The sequence below is a fragment of the Zingiber officinale genome, chromosome 5A (assembly GCF_018446385.1).
Source record: "Zingiber officinale cultivar Zhangliang chromosome 5A, Zo_v1.1, whole genome shotgun sequence".
NCBI lineage: Eukaryota > Viridiplantae > Streptophyta > Magnoliopsida > Zingiberales > Zingiberaceae > Zingiber > Zingiber officinale.
The window spans coordinates 21,738,589-21,758,003 of record NC_055994.1 but is presented as its reverse complement, the minus strand read 5'-3'; positions in this window follow the sequence as shown (position 1 = coordinate 21,758,003).

Sequence of the window (19,415 nt, the reverse complement as noted above, 5' to 3'; positions counted from 1 at the left end):
TCAATTGAGTTAGACTAAACATAACATTTGTTTTCCTTTCATATTGCATAGTTGTAATTAATCATTAGATTTCTGTTTTTACTTTCTTGTATAACTTTTACTTCTTGTTAATTCTTTTTGTACAAATTCAATTCTGCATTTTTGATTCTTTTATTTTTCTTTTTCTGTTGAATTGTCATTTGCTATCTTGTTCTTGTGTATGCGAAGATCTAACTTTGCAGGGGAATTCTTTCCTTTTGACCCTGAGATTGACAGAACTTTCCATAAAAGAAGAATTCTGCAAAGGCAAATCGAAGAACAAGAATATCTAAACATGGTGTGCAAGTCACTAGGAGATTATGGAGCTCCGAAGTCTGCAAAACAAATGGGAGCAATTGTTTACCCTAACATACAAGCAAGAAATTTTATACTCAAACCATCTTTTGTTTCCATGGTTCAGAAAACTCAGTTTGGAGGATTGGAGATTGAAAATCCCTATTCCCATTTGATGGAGTTTTATAGATATTGTTATACTTTGAAATATGAAGAAGTTTCATCTGATATTGTTCAGCTGCTTGCTTTTCCTTTTAGTCTGAAGGATGCCGCAAAAAGATGGTACAATTCTCTAAAGTCTCAAAGTATCAGAACATGGGATGAGTTAGAGCAAAAATTCCTTGACCAATATTTCCCTCCAAGGAAAACTACTTATTTGAGAAGTCAAATTTTAAATTTTAAGCAATTGGATGGAGAAAATTATACCAAGCCCGGAAATATTCTTCTCTTCTGCAGTTATGTCCACATCATGGAATTGAGAAATGGTTAATTATGCATTTGTTCTATGTTGGGCTTTCTTTCTCAAATAAGAATCAACTGGATTTAGCATCTGGAGGATCATTTTTGAAAAAAAGTCTAGAAGAAACTTTTGAGATAGTTGGCAGAATTACGCAAAATTCCAATGATTGGGCAGAGCAAGATAGCTCATTCTTAACATTGGATATCATTAGAGAAAAGGATGATGTTGAAAAAGGGCTTATCTTGAATCAAAATGATTTCCAAACATTATTTCCTTGGTGTTGTGAATCATTATCAAAAATGTTTGGTGAAAAAGCATTTTCAACAGAAAAGGGGGTATGTCTTGGTGATCATAAGGAGGAAGATCTGTCATTAGACAATGAGGAGTTGTTAGAAGAAAGCTTGGCTAAGGAGGAGACTATGTTGATAGAACAAGAGCCAGTTTTACCAGAAATAGTACCACCTCAACTTGAACTTAAACCATTACCACCAAATCTTAAGTATGAATTTCTTGGGCCGAATTCTACTTATCCAGTTATAATTAATGCTCAGTTAAATGAGTTTGAAACAAATAGATTGTTGGTGTAACGACCCACCTTCTGGGTACTGACTGTAAGGCCGGTCGCTACAATAATGCTAAACTATACTGTGCGGAAAGCTGGGCTAATTAAAATTTTGCTAACTATTATCTTAAAAAAACTGATCTGAATGTTCTAGGTGTACCTAGAAGTTGTACACATGCTAAGGGAGGGAAACTGGACATCCCAACTGAGCTAGGGACTAGAAACTAAACTTCCCAACTACCTACCGAACCTGCCGATCGATCCACAGATCGATCGGAGCTGCGGTCGTTCTGTTCCCAACTGGATCAGTCGGCAGACCGATCCAGGTGTGGCTGGATCGGTCGGCAGACCGATCTAGGTGTGGCTGGATCGGTCAGCAGACCGATCCAGGTATGTCTGGATCGGTCGGGAGACCGATCCAGGCACCCGAAACTCCCTGGAACACTACTGTATCGTGCTGGATCGGTCGGATGACCGATCCAGGAGGATACAGTAGCCTACTGTATCTGTTTGGATCGGTCGGCTGACCGATCCAGTGATACTGCCCAGGCCCTGATCGGTCTGGAGACCGATCAGAGTTCTGATTTCAGCCCTGAACTCTGATTTCAGCACTTGTTCGTGCTAAAATCTCACATATGAGTTACAGACTACATGAGGAACATTCTAATGACATAAAAACTAGTATTCTAACATAATTACTAACAACTTAAACCAATATTCCATGAGTTAAACATTCTAGCGTTTCAAAAGTGCATAAAACACGAAAACTAAAACTAATGAACTGTAGAATGCTATAATAGGTGCAAATCCCTAGAGGATCTTTTATTCCAGTTCCTGCCACACACATCTTGATCTGCATTGACCTCCAGCCTCCGCTACTGGTCCACTTTTCCTTTACCTTTATCTGCAGTATAAGAAAAGTAGTATCTATAAGCTAAAAAGCTTAGTAAGAAACCATCTACCTCACTAAATCATGCACACTATGCAGATATGATTTTTAAATCATGCTGTTTGAAAAAAACATACTGAATATGCAAGCATGGCATGGCATGGTATCATACAAAGCATGGCATAACATAAGCTGAACATAAGCTATCATAATGTATAAACAAGGAAGAGCTAAACTGAAGCTAACTAATACTGAAATCAACCTCAACTAATATAACTAATTTTGAGTTTTGAAAACTATTTCATAATAAGTGAAAATACATAATCATGCTGTGTTGGGCCCGGCAGCTGTACTTGCTATGCGCGCATCCCTAACTAGACCCGGGTTTGCAAGTCCCGAATTTAGTAGGGTTAACTAGGTTATCTAAACCTAGGGACGACTGTGGGAGTCCAACCCAATGGATATCTGATCCAGTACAGTGCCACTGAAAATAAAATACTGAAATAGCTAATACTTGCTTGTTCTATTGTTTCTAGGTTGTCTGAACCTAGAGCTAGGTTATCTAAACCTAGAGGCGACTGTGGGAGCCCACCCATTGGATATCTGATCCATATAAGCTGTAATAAACTGAGAATACTGAATAGATACTTCTAATGCATCTAACTGAACTGTTAAAGATGCATATGATGCATTTTTACTAAACTAGCTATTTTATCGAACACTTAGTGTGCCCTAACTCTCCTCTCTATTAGGGAGACCGCCTCTAGGCACCCGACAACATCAACCTCCTATCTGAAGAGGGAAGACATGCCCGGCCCATCTAGAGGTGCTCAACTAAATCCCTAATCTGCGGAGAGAGTTAAATACACCCTAGATGTCGATAAAAAAAAATCTGCATACATACTAACTAAAGCATAAAAACTCAATCGAAAGCTATTATACTGCAGGTGAGGGGTTTCTTACCTCCTATTCGTAATTTCTTACGATTCTATTCGCTAAAACTCCGGTGGAGATGATCTTCTCGACGATCCGCTCACGTCCTCGCGTTCCTCTCGCAGAGACGAACCTCTTTCGTGTTGGAGTCGTCGCCGGAAAGTGAACCTATGGACCTTGGGCTAGGGCGCCGAGAGAAGGAGAGGGAGAGGTGTGGGCGGCGGTGAGGTTTTGGAGAGGGAGAGTTGCGTGAGGTTTTTGTGAGGAGGGGGCTGCCGAACCAAATTAAACCAAACCCAACTTAAGTTCCCAATTTATATTAAGTGGATTATTGAACCCAACTCTAATATAAATATAATTGGTTCCTCTTTCTTTCAGCACGGCCCTGCTGGGTTTACCCGGTTACTAACCTTATCCCGTAAACCATAGGTCTCGGGTTCGATTCCCGCCTAAGCTATTTTGCGGTTCTAATTATTTTTGCTACTTCCGATACTCGAAAAATTCTGGAAAAATATCTAAAAATTCCAGAAAAATCATAGAAAAATTCTAAAATAGTTTCGAGAATTTTTGGGCGTTACAGTTGGATGAGTTAAGGTTGTATAGAAAGGCCATTGGATATACAATTTATGATATAAAAGGGATTAGTCCATCTCTCTGTATGCATAGAATTTTACTTGAAGAGGGGTACAAGAACTCAATTAAGCATCAAAGGAGACTAAATCCAAATTTAAAAGAGGTAGTAAAGAAGGAAGTGATTAAACTTCTTGATGCAGGAATTATTTACCCAATTTCGGATAGTGAATGGGTGAGTCCAGTCCACCTGGTTCCAAAGAAAGGAGGAATGACTGTTATCAAGAATGAAGAAGATAAGCTAATTTCAACACGAACAGTGACGGGGTGGCGAATGTGCATTGATTATCGAAAGTTGAATAAAGAAACAAGGAAGGATCATTTCCCTTTACCATTTATTGATGAAATGCTTGAAAGATTGGCTAAACATTCCTACTTTTGTTACTTGGACGGATATTCTAGATTTTTTCAAATTCTAATTCATCCTCAAGACCAGGAGAAGACTACTTTTACTTGTCCTTATGGTACCTTTGCTTATCGTCGGATGTCATTTGGGCTTTGTAATGCTCCAGCCACTTTTCAGAGATGTATGATGGCAATTTTTTCAGATTTAATAGAAAAAATTATGGAGGTTTTCATGGATGACTTCTCAGTCTATGGGAATGACTTTGATTCTTGTTTGTCAAATCTTTCTACTGTTCTAAAAAGGTGTGAAGATACAAACCTAGTGTTGAACTAGGAAAAATGTCATTTTATGGTTAAGGAAGGAATAGTTTTGGGGCATAAAATTTCAGAGCGTGGTATTGAGGTAGATTCAGCAAAAGTGGAAGTAATAGACAAATTACCCCCATCCATCAATATAAAAGGAGTTAGGAGTTTTTTAGGACATGCTGGCTTCTATAGACGTTTTATTAAGGACTTTTCAAAGATTTCCAAGCCATTAACTAATTTGTTGATTAAAGATGTTGAGTTTTGTTTTGATAGCGAATGTATTGAAGCCTTCAATAAAATCAAGAGTGCTCTTACAACAGCTCCAGTCATTCAAGCATCAGATTGGGATCTTCCTTTTGAAATAATGTGTGATGCTAGTGATTTTGCTGAAGGAGCAGTTTTGGGACAGTGAAGAAATAAGATTTTACATGCGATCCATTATGCAAGTAAAACACTTGATGCAGCCCAAGTAAACTACTCTACTACAGAAAAAGAATTATTGGCAGTGGTATTTGCTATTGATAAATTTAGATCTTATCTAGTGGGATCAAGAGTAATAGTATATATTGATCATGCAGCTATCCGGTATCTACTTGGAAAAAAAGACGCTAAACCTAGGTTAATCAGGTGGATTTTACTTTTGCAAGAGTTCAACCTTGAGATTAGGGATAAGAAAGGAGCTGAAAATTTAGTAGCGGATCATCTGTCTAGAATATCTCAAAAGTCAGAAAATGAGGTGGATTTTGATTTGCCTATTGATGACATATTCCCGGATGAACACTTATTAGCCTTATCAAGTGTGAAAACTCCTTGGTACGCAGATTTTGTGAATTTCCTTGCTAGTGGAGTGTTACCTCCAGATTTTTCTCATCAACAAAGGAAAAAGTTTTTTTCAGAAGTTAAGAATTATGTTTGGGATGAACCTCTCCTGTATAAGAAATGCAATGATGTGATTTATCGAAGATGTATACCTGAAGAAGAAGTTAGAGATATCTTGTTTCATTGTCATTCTTCGTCCTATGGAGGACATTTGGGTAGTTCAAAAACGATTACGAAAATTCTTCAAGCAGGATTTTATTAGCCAACCTTATTCAAGGATGCTAAGTTGTTTGTTCAGTCTTATGATCAATGTCAGAGAACTGGGAATATAACTAGAAGAAATGAAACGTTGTTAAATTACATTCTTGAGGTTGAGTTATTTGATGTTTGGGGAATTGATTTCATGGGACCTTTCCCTCTTTCATATGGGAATAGGTATATTCTTGTGGTAGTAGATTATGTGTCCAAATGGGTAGAAGCTGTGGCATCTCCTACGTGCGATGCGAAAACAGTTATCAAATTATTTAGGAGTATTATCTTTCCAAGATTTGGGGTGCCAAAGGCGGTCATTAGTGATGGAGGATCACATTTTATAGAGAAACAGTTTGAAAACTTACTTAGAAGATATGGAGTGAAGCATAAAGTAGCAACACCTTATCATCCTCAAACTAATGGGCAAGCTGAGATATCTAACCGGGAAATTAAGTCCATATTGGAAAAGACTGTATCCACTTCAAGAAAGGATTGGGCGTTGAAATTAGATGATGCTTTATGGGCATATCGAACTGCTTATAAAACTCCTATTGGGATGACCCCATTTCGATTAGTTTATGGTAAGCCTTGCCATCTTCCAGTTGAACTAGAACATAAGGCTTATTGGGCAATTGCAAATTTGAACATGGATTTAAAGGAAGCAGGGGAGAAAAGGAAGCTTCAGTTGAACGAACTTGATGAATTAAGGATGGATGCATATGAGCATGCTAAATCTTACAAAGAAAGGACAAAGAAATGGCACGATCAACACATTCTTCGTAAAGACTTTAATGTAGGAGATTTGGTTTTGTTGTTCAATTCAAAATTAAAACTTTTTCTTGGGAAGCTTAAGTCAAGGTGGACGGGTCTATATGAGGTAAAGAAGGTTTACCCTTTTGGAGCTGTAGATATTTGGAACAAAGATTTTGGGATAATTAAGGTAAATGGTCAACGTCTGAAAAAATATATTCATGGTACGAAAATAGAAGAGGTACAAAGATTGTATTTTTCTGAACCCCGCCCTCCAGATTGAATTCTTTTAGCTAGTATAAATTCATTTTGTTGGTTTTTACTTGTTCTTGATTTTGTTTTCAGGTTAGGTGCAAAACAAAGCTCGGCCGTGTGCTATACACGGCCAGGCAAAGGTTGCAGGGAAGGGAAGTGCTTGGGCCGTGTCACCTAAACACGGCCGTGTAAAGAATCCCGAGAAGAAAGATGGAAAGGTCGTGTCCTAGACACGGCCGTGCGAAGAAACCCGTGAAAGAAGAGGTTTAGGTCGTGTCCCAGACACGACCCATGTCTGGAATCCAGAGAAGAAAGGGAAGGGGGCCATGTCACAGACACGGTCGTGCGATGAGAAATGAACATGGCCGTGTGATATCACACGCCCTGATCCACATCTTCTTAAGGAATTAGGGCACGGGGTGTGGGGAGGCACACGGCCGTGTACCGCCGCTTGTTCCTCTTTCCTATCTTCCCATTTCTAAAGGTTTAAACTACTTCTTCTAATTTTTCCTTCTCATTCTTCTTTAGGAGATTTGATTTTCTTCCATGGAAAACGTGATTGAGGAGATTTCGGCCACAAGAAAAGGGAAGGAGAAGGTGGTTGCAAGAAAGGAGAGGAATGTTTGCTTTAAAGGTATTTCTAATGACTTTGGTATTGTTTTCTCTAGTGATGAGCAATGGTATAGATATTCTTCTTTATGTAAACGACCTCTTTTAGGCACTAGGTTTCTTGATGTTGAAACTTTAGAAACTTTGGGGTTTAAGGATGATTTAGTTTGGCTATTTGAAAGGATAGGATGGAGTGGTTTAGTGAACATGAAATATCCTACTTATCCTAGAATTGTTTTTGAATTTTTAAGCTCAATAGAGGTTGATAATGTTCAAGGTGGGGGGAAGTGTAAATTTCGTTTGTTTAATGAAAGTTATGAATGGACGTTGGGAGATTTTAATACTTGTTATGAATTGCCAAAGAATGATGTGTGTGTATTTTGCCCCAATTTGAGAATTCACATTTTTGGCAACAAATTTCTGAACAACCGCTATTTGATCCTCATAATTCTAGAGTTTTCCAAATTATCAATCCTATTTTTAAATATGATTACTTAGTCATGAAAAACACTATATTTGGAAGGGAGGACAAAGAGGGATCAGTAAGACTTATAGATTTGTATTGTTTGTGGGCAATGGTCGAAAATGTTCAAATTAATTCTGGTTATTTCTTTCTTAGACATTTGGCAAAATTAGGGAAATCAAATTCTACCATACCTATTATTTTGGGGGGATTACTTACTCAATTGGCCTTAGTATTAGGATGTGATTTAAGTGAATTAGAGGTGGTGGAGAGTTCTTGTACATTGGATTTCAATTCATGTTTAGCAATGAAAATGATTAAGCATGAAGAGCATGGATTTAGTTTAGTCATTAAAAATGGTTTCCCTTTAAAATTGCCCAATCATGATTTTACTACAATTCATAATAAAGAGAATTGGTGTTTAAAGTTAGCTAGGCAACAATCTAGAGCTTTGTCAACTTTTACTCCAAGAAATGTTTCTAAGGGTAACCAAGAGATTCATAGTTTTATGTTTCGAGAACTTAATTTTGCTTTAAAGAATATTCATAGTGATTTAGATTCAACTAATGAATTTCTTGAAGATAAGAAGCTTATGGAGGAGGAACTATTTAAAAAGCTACAAGATTGTTTCAAGAGTGAAAGAGAATTGTGTGATAAGATTTCTAAAATGATGAATGCTTATAGGGCTAAAATGGAATTTCATGAAGATCTTAGAGGTTTTATGAGATTTGTGCAGGATGATATTGATAAATTGTTTGAGTATCATAATTTTTTCAGAAACGAGGTTAAATGGTTTGTTAAAAATTTTGCATCTTCCTTCCCTGATTTTCCTGATTTTCCACCTCCTCCACCATATTGATTTCATCGGGACGATGAAAGTTTAAGTCTGGGGGGTGTCATGTACTGTTTAGTTTGGTTCTCAGTTTTTAGTCTTTGTTAGTTTTTCATGTTGGTTCTTATTTTCATTGCTTGTTGCTTTATTGTGCTTGTTTTTGAAATAATCACGGCAAAAAAATTTTTTGAGAACATCAAATCTTCACTTATATGCTTTCTTGGATTCAAGTGAAATGTTAGCACGATTATTGTCTTGATTCATGATGTTCGAATGATGTTAGTAGTAAACTTTGTGTAGTTCTTTTTTCTATCTTGGGAAGCATTAATAAACTAAGAATCTTATGGTGATGAGTTTTAGTTTTGGTTCAACCTTAAGGATTTTATCTTCACTACACTTGTGCTTGATGCTTGAATAGTTGATGTCATTGAAATAGTCATGATTCATCTTGTTTGCTTAGTACTTGGTTTCCATGGTGATTTCTCAACTTTAATTTTGGTTACTGGATGAGGCTCAAATCATTAAAGCTCATTTGGAAAAATCAAAATATCCCAACATGTGTGCTAAAAGTACATTTGTGAATAAGTTTTGCACAATGCAAACACTTATAAAAAAAAAAGGATATAAAAAACAGTTGTCATGAGTGGAATCTAGCAAGTCACCCCTTTGAGACCGAGTTAGGTTACTGGGGAAATGACTGCTTAGCTTCTCTTGAGATTGAGCACACCTTTGAGACCTTGGGTTAGTTGAGAAATATGAACTAAGTGAATGGTGAGTAAGTGCCTATCACTGGTTACTTGTCTTTCACTAGAAACATTAGGAATTTAAATTTGATGACGACTTGACTAGGACATAGATTGAAACTTGAAGGGTGTTGAGTTACTTTTACACTGTGCACAAGATTCTTATGCTTAAACCATACTTTACTTGTTTTCATGATCATGCTTGTTAATGAAACTTTTTGATAGAATTAGGAAAGTGCACTAGGTTTTATGAATGTGTTGTAGAACATATGAATTTAGACTGCAGCATTTTGCTTGAGGACAAGCAAAGGTTTAAGTCTGGGGGTGTGATGTGTGTAGATTATATACTCTTTTATGCATGTTTTTACGCACATTTACATACTTTGAGCATGCTTGATCTATGCATTTTTATACTTCCAGCTTTCCTTTTAGCATATTTACTCTTTTGGTTCGGAGATCTGCTTTTTGTGCATTTTCTGTACACAGGAGTCGAAATTGGTGAAGATTATGCGTCCTCGGGCAAGCTTGGAAGTAATTGAAGGGAGAGAGCATCAGGCCGTGTACCACACATGGCCGTGTAGTCTTAATAGGAAGGGGAGAGGACATGGCCGTGTGAATCTCACACGGCCGTGTCTTGATTTGAAGAAATCAGAGCAGATGCCTTACATGGTCGTGTGCATCTACAGGGCCATGTGAGGTTTCCAGAGGCCAAGCAGGTGGTGGCCGTGTGCATCACACTGCTGTGTGAAGTTTCCAGAGACCAAGCAGGTGGTGGCCGTGTGCACCACACGGCCGTGTAGCACTTCCAGAGAACAGTAGGGTCCTGGCCGTGTGGAGTCACATGGTCGTGCAGCTTTGGCAGAGAGGGAACTGGACATGGCCGTGTGAGAGGCCGTGTGGCGCCCGATTTCCTCCTCTATTTAAACCTTCCTTCATGAATTGAAAGGGGATCTCTCCCCCTTAGGGAGAAGACAAGATTTGGTGGTTTCCTCCCATTCTTGGGAGGATTTCTGGGCGATTCTAAGGGAGTTCTTAACGATTTCGACTCCGGAGCGAGGATTGGATCCGAAGACGAGCCTTCTTCGTAGATAAGTTTTCTCTTTCCCCCTTTTCTTGGTTTCTTGGATTGGGGATTTAAGAAATGTTTGTAATCTTTATTTCTTCAGGTATTCTTCCTCGATTCATAGAGTAGATCTTGTATTCTAGGATTAAGGGAGTATTTGTATGATGGATTGATGTAATCTCTTGTGGATTTGCCATTTTCTTATTTCAATGACATTGTCTTGCTTGTATCAATTAGATCTTGAATGATTAATGGTGATTTGTGCTTAATTCTCATTCTTGATTGATTGTTTGGATTTCTTGTGGACTTTGTAAAGATAAACTCTCACTCGATCATCCGAGGGATCCACGTGACAGGTGCAAGCCCGTGTAAGGACGTTTGAGAGATAATCTTGAAGAGGAAATAGGAATATTCAAGAGAGTAGGATGGATTTTGTGATTAGTTTCCTGTATCTTGATAGATTAATAAGTTGTGGGCTTCTATGTTGATATCCAAGGAAGGCATAGTAATAGGTGCACTTCTGTGTAAGGACAACGTAGGTTCACGTCTAATTGATCATATTTAGATACATTTCTCAGTCCTTAGCCGGTTATCTATTGCAAGAGAGAACCGGCGACTTTCTACAAGTGTTTGGCAATTGAGGGATATGAATTGGTGAACCATTTACATTCAAGAAATCTTACAAAGAAACCGAAACTCCTAGAATCTCCCTTTATCATAACCCAAAATACTAAACTCTTGTTTGATTGATCTTTAATATTAGATTTGTTTACCTTCACTTTGCATTTGAAACGATTGGATAGTTGTTTAGCTAATTCGCATTGAGACATTTCTAGTGCTTATTCCAGTCCCTGTGGATACGATAATCTTTTATATTACTTGCGACATTTCCGTACACTTGCGGAGTGTAACAGTCACTCTCTAAGGACATGGAAATTATTTTCTGAAACCATGGAAGGTGGTATATCCTTCGCTTGAAAAATGCTCAAGGATGAGCATTAGATGCAATAAAGGGTATGGGACCTTCATTGTGTTTGTCAAGAGATTTAATACTTAAGGGTGGGAATTGAAGATAATGAAGGGTATATGACCTTCATTGTTGGATTGGTTAATGCTCAAGGGTGAGCATTGGAGATAATGAAGGGTATAAGACCTTCATTGTGGTGTTGTGAACAACGAGTGAAATTATGAACAATAGTGAGTAACTCCTCAGGGGGAGAGTTTTTTTATGTGTGTCAATAGGGGGAGAATGTAGGGTTTAAGTTAAGCCTTCATGACCTAAAGAGGGAGTTTGCTCTCTAGGAAAGGGGGAGAATGAAGGAAACCCTCATTCATGCCTTAGCATGAAAGGAAGTTGAGGCTATGGGATTAGCCTAACTTAAAGGTATTGTTAAACATCAAAAAGGGAGAGATTGTTGGTGCAATATTCCTAGGTCAAAGTTGATCTGGTTGACTAAGCTTGAGTTGGCACAAGCTTGAATCTTGATGTTTAGGTTTTGATGTTTGACAATACATGGAGATTGCAGATCCAATCGTCCGTTTGGGGAAATTGTTGATACAATTCCACTCTAGTCAAGGTTGACCAGTTAGATGTGAAGAAGAGTCAAGTAGGCCAAAGGGTTGATCGAATACTTGACTGGGAAAGTCCTAACTGGAGGTTAGGTAGTTGAAAGTCCTGGTGAGTGAAGCCAGGTAGTTCAAAAATCCTGGTGAGTGAAGACAGGTGAAAGACCTAGTGAGAGAAGCTAAGCAGTTGGAAAATCCTAATGAGTGAAGTTAGGTGAAAGTCCTGGTGAGTGAAGCCAGGCAGGTGAAAGTCCTGGTGAGTGAAGCTAGACAGGTAAAAGTCTCGGTGAGTGAAACCGGGGAATGGGAAAATCCTGGTGAGTGAAGCCAAGTGAAAACCCTAGTAAGTGAAGGTAGGTGAAAGTCCTGGTGAGTGAAGCCTGGTAGATGGGAAGTCCTAGTGAGTGAAGCTAGGCAAATGAAAAGAGCTGGTGAGTGAAGCCAGGCACGTGGAAATCTAGGTGGGTCAAGGTTAACAAGACACCTAGTATTGAGAAGTTCAAATAGGTCAAATGATTGACTGGATACTTGGCATAAGGAAATACAGATGGGTCAAGAGTGACTGGATATCTGGTGGAAGGAAGTCCAAGTGGGTCATGGAGGACTGGACATTTGGCACGAGACGGTAAATCTAAGTGGGTCAAGGAGGACCGCACTTGGTGATCAGAAGTCCAACGAGAAGTTGGCAAAGAGAAAGTTCAGATTGGTTAAAAGTTGACCGAATACTTAGCGGTTGTATATCTAATAGGGAGTTGGTATGGAACTAGGAAGTTCGGATGTAGTAAACTTCCGAAGGCCATAACTTTTGACTCGAATATTGGAATGAGGTGATCTCAGATGTGAAATGAAGCTCGTTTCAAGCTCTACACATTTTTCTACTTGCCAATTGATTGGTCAATTAATTGGAGAGGTCAATCGATCATCCAATCGATTGGTTGACTCGATTTGGTGCAGAAACTATCTTGATCGATTGGGTAATCGATCAAAACTTCCCCAATCGATTGGTCAATCGATTGCGAGAGTTTCTGAGCGAACAGTGAGCTTCTGAATCAATTAGTTGATCGATTGAAAGCTGCCAATCAATTAGCCGATCGATTGGGATCAGTTGTTCTCGTGAGAACGCGAGGCAGATGGAATCGATTGGTCAATCGATTTCATATTTTCTGTAAAGATCACAGAGGCGCTCTGAATCGATCGGTTGATAGATTTAAGCCTCCCCAATTGATTGGTCAATCGATTGGGATTTGACCATTGCTCAGGATGCAGGTGATGGGCGGCTGTGATGGCTGAGATGTGATGTGGCAATCGATTGGGACGAAGCCCAATCGATTGGGAGCACAATATATAGTCGTTGCAAGTGATTTCCGTAGCAACTTTTCGCTCGATTCTTCTCCGATGACTTCACGTGATTTCTCCACTGCTTCTCCACCAGTTCTTGAAGGCTCTTGGGGAAAAGTGTTGGGGCACTTCCAAGGTTCAAGAGGCAACAAGTAAGAAAGAAGAAAGGGTGTTTATTTGTATTCTTGTGTGTGTTGTATTTTGTTGTGTGAGGTTGTACGAGGCTTCTCCACCTCTCGCTACGATCGAGAACGAGTGTTTTTATTAGTGGAGGCTGTGTCGTGTGTGGATCCTTAGATTAGTCACCTCTTCATGAGGTGGATACCAAGTAAATCCTAAGTGTTAGTATTGCTTGAGTATTTTCCACTGCATATCATTATCAAAGAAGCAAGCAACGAGCGCACGACGAGCTATTCACCCCCCCCTCTAACACCAAACGACCCTAACAGTGTTGCAAAAGAGTACACCGATGGACGAGAAGGACGTGTGCAACGTTCGAGGGATAAGAAGTCGGGAGGAAGCTTGCTCGAGGAGAAAATCAGAAGATGGGTCCGGGTGAGCCCAATTCCATATGGACAAAATCTGTAGGATCGAAAAGAATTTAGATATCTCCACAATGGTATGATATTGTCCACTATGAGCCTAAGCCCTCATGGTTTTGCTCTTGGGCTCTACCCAAAAGACCTCATATCAATGGAGATATCTTTTCTCTTATAAACCCATGATCTTTCCCATGTGTTTTCAATATGGGACTATGTTTGCAACCTTGCAACCCCAACAATCCTCCCCTCAATAAAGGACTACATGCTTCCCACATCCGATCCTTGACCCACCAGGTCTTCCTGCCCCTCGGTCCACCTGACCTACTAGGACTTCCTTGCCTAGCCGCAACTAGGACTTCCTGCCTGGTGTTTAGTCCTCTTGATTCGAACATAGGAGCCCCCACTTTCTTTGTTTGAGGTCAATATTATACCCACATGGCTCAATCAGACCATAGCTCTTGTGCACAGTCAGCGGTTAAACCTTCTGGCAGTCCGGGCTCTGATACCAATTGTAGGATCGAAAAGAATTTAGATATCTCCACAATGACATAATATTGTCCACTTTGGGCCTAAGCCTTCATGGTTTTGCTCTTGGACTCTACCCAAAAGGCCTCATACCAATGGAGATATCTTTTCTCTTATAAACCCATAATCTTTCTCATGTGTTTTCAATGTGGGACTATGTTTACAACCTTACAACCCCAACAAAATTACCTAGGCTAACAAAGCTCCAGAAGAGCAAAACAGAGCTGCTGGCACCCTCGCACCTTTTGGGTGGAATGCACCTTCAAACTATTGAAGGCGTCTTTAAGCCTTCATGGAAGGTGCCTTCAATCACTTGAAAGCACTTTAGATTGGGCAAAAAGTGGTTGTTAGCGAGGATAAATTCTTATCCTCGCTTGCCTCGCTAGAGGCACCTTCTAGCTTGTTGGAGGCGCCTTCCAGGCTCGGATAGAATTTTCTATGGGCTATAAAAAGACCCCTAGAGCTAGGAAATTAACAACAACTCCAGTATTAATTTCCTAGCACATTTCTGAGCGTTTAACAAGTGTAATAGGCTTCTCTTCCTACACGAAGGAGATCTTTTCAGTGCTCTTTTCAGTCTTGGATTAACAATGATGTAGGTTGTAACCAAGTAACTCCTTAGTGTCTTTAATTTATTAGTTGGTTAATTGCCTTTTTATAAAGTGTTCTTCTAATCCGAGTTGGAAGATCAAGAAAGGTTCACGTTGTTTGTAACAGACAATTCACTCCCCTCTTGTCGCCCGCATGGGTCCTAACAGTAAGTCTTTGGCCAAAGCATTATACGTCAACAAGATGGTCTTCTTGAACACGTGCTTGGGTAATTTGAATCTACAGGACAAGGAACTATTACTTGAGCTAGATGTGACATAGTCAGTCAAGTAGGGATTGACACATAGATCATGCCTTGAACCAAGTTGGTATAAGATAAGTAAAATGAATAGGCGCATGGATAACTATAGTTGATGAATGGTTCATAATTATTCGGGGATCAATTGTGATTTTTTGATTAATTGAAGGTCATAATGTACTAGTAAGTGTCACTCAAGATCAGTTCATAATTAATAGTTAATTATGAATAACCACCAAAACCAAGAATTTATTTACAATTTTTTTAATATATATGTCCGAAGACAATTGATGGACCTAGAGAACTCAAAAAATTAAAATTTTAAAAACAATTTTTTAAAAATTTTGATTTGTCCAAAACTAATAGATAAATTTTGAATATTCAAAAAAAATTGCCCAAATTTTTAGAAGTTAAAATCTATTTTTAAATGTTTAATTTCAAAATACATATTTATGTACAAAAATATTTATTTTGGTTATAATAAAAATAGTTTTCTCATGAAATTTTTTTATCATTATCTGAATAGTTTTATTTTATATTAAAAAAATTAAGGATTTTTCAAAACTTAAAAATGATTTTCAAATTATTTTTGGAAAAAAATAAAGTTTAATTCTTGAAAATTATTTTATTTACAAAATAATTTCGATAAAAGACACAATCTTGTATAAACTATTTACAACCCCTAGAAATTTTTTTAGATGTTTTTCTATCTTTTTAAACTTATTTTCTCCTATTTTTGATGTGATCAAAGGGGGAGAAATTATAGGGGTTAAATTAAGAGGGAGAAATTATAGTGTACTTAATTACAATATTTAATGTTATGATTATTTTTATAAATCATATTTCTTGTTTATTTGCCCCAACCTTAACTCGAGTTGATGCACATCAAAAATTGAGATATTATAAGTACCCTAGGATACTTTTGATGTAATCAATCGAGTTAAGTAAGACCCTATGTAATTAATACATTGTGTCTGAGTGTGTAGAGACTTTAGAACATAAAAAGTCGAGCGGAAGACGCAGAGAGTGAGAAGGATGGAACAAGAAGGGAGTTGATAAGCTCGGTGCATTTGAGAGGAGGAGCTACGAAAGAGTACGTCGATGGAGCAAGAAGGACATGCGCAGCACATCCGAGGGATGAGAAGCTGAGGAGGAAACCTACTCAAGGAGAAGGTCATAGGTGGATTTAGGTGAGCTCAACTCCGGACAACCAAAGATCACCCAACTGAGTAGGGCCCGAAAATGGTCAACTCGGGTGTTGACCATAATGAAGACCTGAGGCACCTTAGTTGGCTTGAGGTGCCTTGGATATCCCAATAGAGTAGATGCTGCAGAAGTGACCTGAGGTGCCTCAGTTTATTAGAGTCGCCTTGAATGAACAGTAGCCGAGATGCCTCAGATCAACTAAAGGCACCTTTGATGGTCAGAACTATTGCGACGTGAATAAGAAGTAGGAAACCACGTTAGTAACAATGGAGACACCTCCTTTGAACCTAGGTGCCTTCGATGCCGCCATATTATTTTTTTGAACGTTGCATGGATAAAATTTTATCCACTTGGAGGTGCCTCCAACTATTCGAGGAGCCCTGAACTACCACGTCCGCAAAACAGTCACTTTAACCATTGAGTTATAAATAGAGCCTTGAAGCAATTGTAAAAAAAATACACATGTACTACAACTTCTGTATTTCTTTTGAGAGTTCAACTACTGTAAAGAGTTTCTCTGCCTCTAACCTTTGTCGAAAAAGGAGTTTTGATATTGTGCTTTCTACTATCTTGGATTAACAACCACTCAGATTGTAACTTAATAAAATTTTAAGTCTCTTTATTTATTTCTTTTATGTTATTTATTTTTAAATTAATTGTGTGTCCTTGCTAAGTTAGAAAGCAAGAGAAATTGTATTTTCATTTGTAGGTCATCTGTTCACCCCCTCTAGCTGGTCCACCTGATCTAACAGTGGCCTCTCGGGATATTGAGTTGGATGTGAAAGGGGTAGTAGCTGATGTGGAACAGACAACCAACAAGGCTGCTGGAAAAAATGGTACACGAATTGGAGAGGAGGTGCCACCAGGGGAGGTGTTGTCGGATGGTGTTTAAGTTGGGGAAGAAGGTGCGACTCATACTAATGCACAAGGGAAGACATGAGTCTGTCTCTTCAAAGACAATTGCAAGACAAAGATGGCAACGCATCTGCAGTAACACACTCTGACAGGGAAGAGGCTGCAATTTGCCTATGAGGACATTGAAACTATGGAAGACTCGATGGGTTAGTATCTAGTTGGTTGCTTCATGGGAAGGCATCTAGGGCGTGATGGTGTGAAAGCGGTGGCTCGGAGGTGGAAGGTACTGTATAAGTTTTTCTTCATAAGAGTGGTTGGATTGTTTACAGGTTTGACACCCCTCAAGATCAGGAGAATGTCTTGCTTGGAGGGCCCTATTTCTTATTTGACATCCCACTATTCCTGAAGCACATGCCTAGTTTCTTTCTCTTCAATGAAGATGAAAGATACATTTCATTGTGGGTCCAAATTCATGGCCTACCCCCGGATTCTTGGACGCCAAGGGTGTTGAGTATGATTGGTTCGGAGAATGGCAAACCACTCTACACTGATCAATTGACAAGAACGTGGGAACGATTGTTGTACGAGAGGCTCCTAGTGGAGGACTTGATAACTGAGGACAAAGTCATAATGTTCCCATCACATTTTCTACTGCGGTACACCTGGAGTTGGAGGTCATGTATGAGACTATGCTGGACTTTTGTGAAGAGTGTTGAAGGACTGGGCACCGGAAAGAGGCTTGCTATAAGGGGGATGTGTCGGCTGGGCAACAAGCTAACCAGACTCGGAGGAACACACCAGCAGATTTGAATCAACACCAACCCAGAAGGCAACAGTCCCCATCTACGAGGGGCCATAGGAGATCAATATTTTGATAGTGTATTAGACAAACATAGAAGCTAACGGGAAGTGCACGAAATGAGACAGTCTAGGAAGATGCAAACTCCTTAGCCATTGTTGAGGTGGCTACCCCGATTATGATTGAACCTCCACCAGACCCTAACGATGTTGATCTTCAAAGGGCAGAGGAGATGGCTTCTTAGCATTCAAGGAAAGGAGGGGAAGATGTGGGATGATCACAACTACAAAAGAATGATGAATGGATGGATAGCAACTAGAGGTCTCGAATAGTTTGGGAGCTTCTTCCTCATCAGCGAGCCAAGGGCCACAGGCATCAATCAATGGGACATCTTTGATCTCGGCACTGACATCCTTTTCATCGGATGTATCTGTGACCTTGGCTTCTTCCTCCTCGGCTAAGTCAGTGAACATCGGGGCAGTGGACGTGGATAAGACTAGAGCATTGGCGGTTGTGTAAAATGGTTGACAACTATAGTCACGAGCAATTCGTACGAGTGCAAAATAAAGGTTGTCTCTTGGAATATTAAGGGTTTTCACAAATACCTAAAACATGGGGGTACAACACCTCCTCAAGCACAAGGACAAACAGGTGATGACACTACTTGAAACAAAACTCATGAAGGATTCCCTCTGGATGGTTATACAAGGGAGATTTGTAGGTATGAGGTATGTACATAATTTTGATATTTCTAACCATGGGCTTATATTGCTACTCTATGATTTACAAAGAGTTGATGTGGATATGATTATGACGATTGATTAGTTCATTCACTGTTATATTCGGTGTCATGTATCTAGGAGAGGTTTCTTGGTGACTTTTGTTAATGGGTTGCATTTTATCTTCACTCAAAGACCGTTATGGGAAGCGCTTACAGAAATCAGGGGGCATCTCGAAGCCTTGGAGGATCATGAGAAATTACAACTCTATATTATCATTGGATAACAAGGAGAGGCTTCAATTACAAACCATGAAATAAGGGATCTTCAAACCTTCGCTCAGGCGTGCAGATTGGTGGATCTTCACTCTATTGGATATTGATTTACGTGGACTAACGGTACCTTATCTTGTAAGTTGGATAGAGTTTTAGTGAATTCCCAATGGTTGATGATAGATTATGATGCATATGTGAAGTTTACGGCCCCGAGTGTCTCTTAGACCATTCTTGCGCCTTAGTGCATACACTTGCAAAAGACCGAGCCCCGAACCGGCCCTTCAAATTGTTGGGATGTATACTATAAGCCTAACTTTTGTATGAACATCTATTTTGAAATATTTTGAAATGAGAATCACTTTAGTCAAATGTTTGCATTTTATATTTATATATATATATCAATGTAGTTATCCATTTAATTTATATTATAGATAACATGGTTGATGTGCGTAGATTGTATACACTTATTGGCATGTTTTGACGCACATTCATATACTTTGAGCATGCTCGATCTATGCAT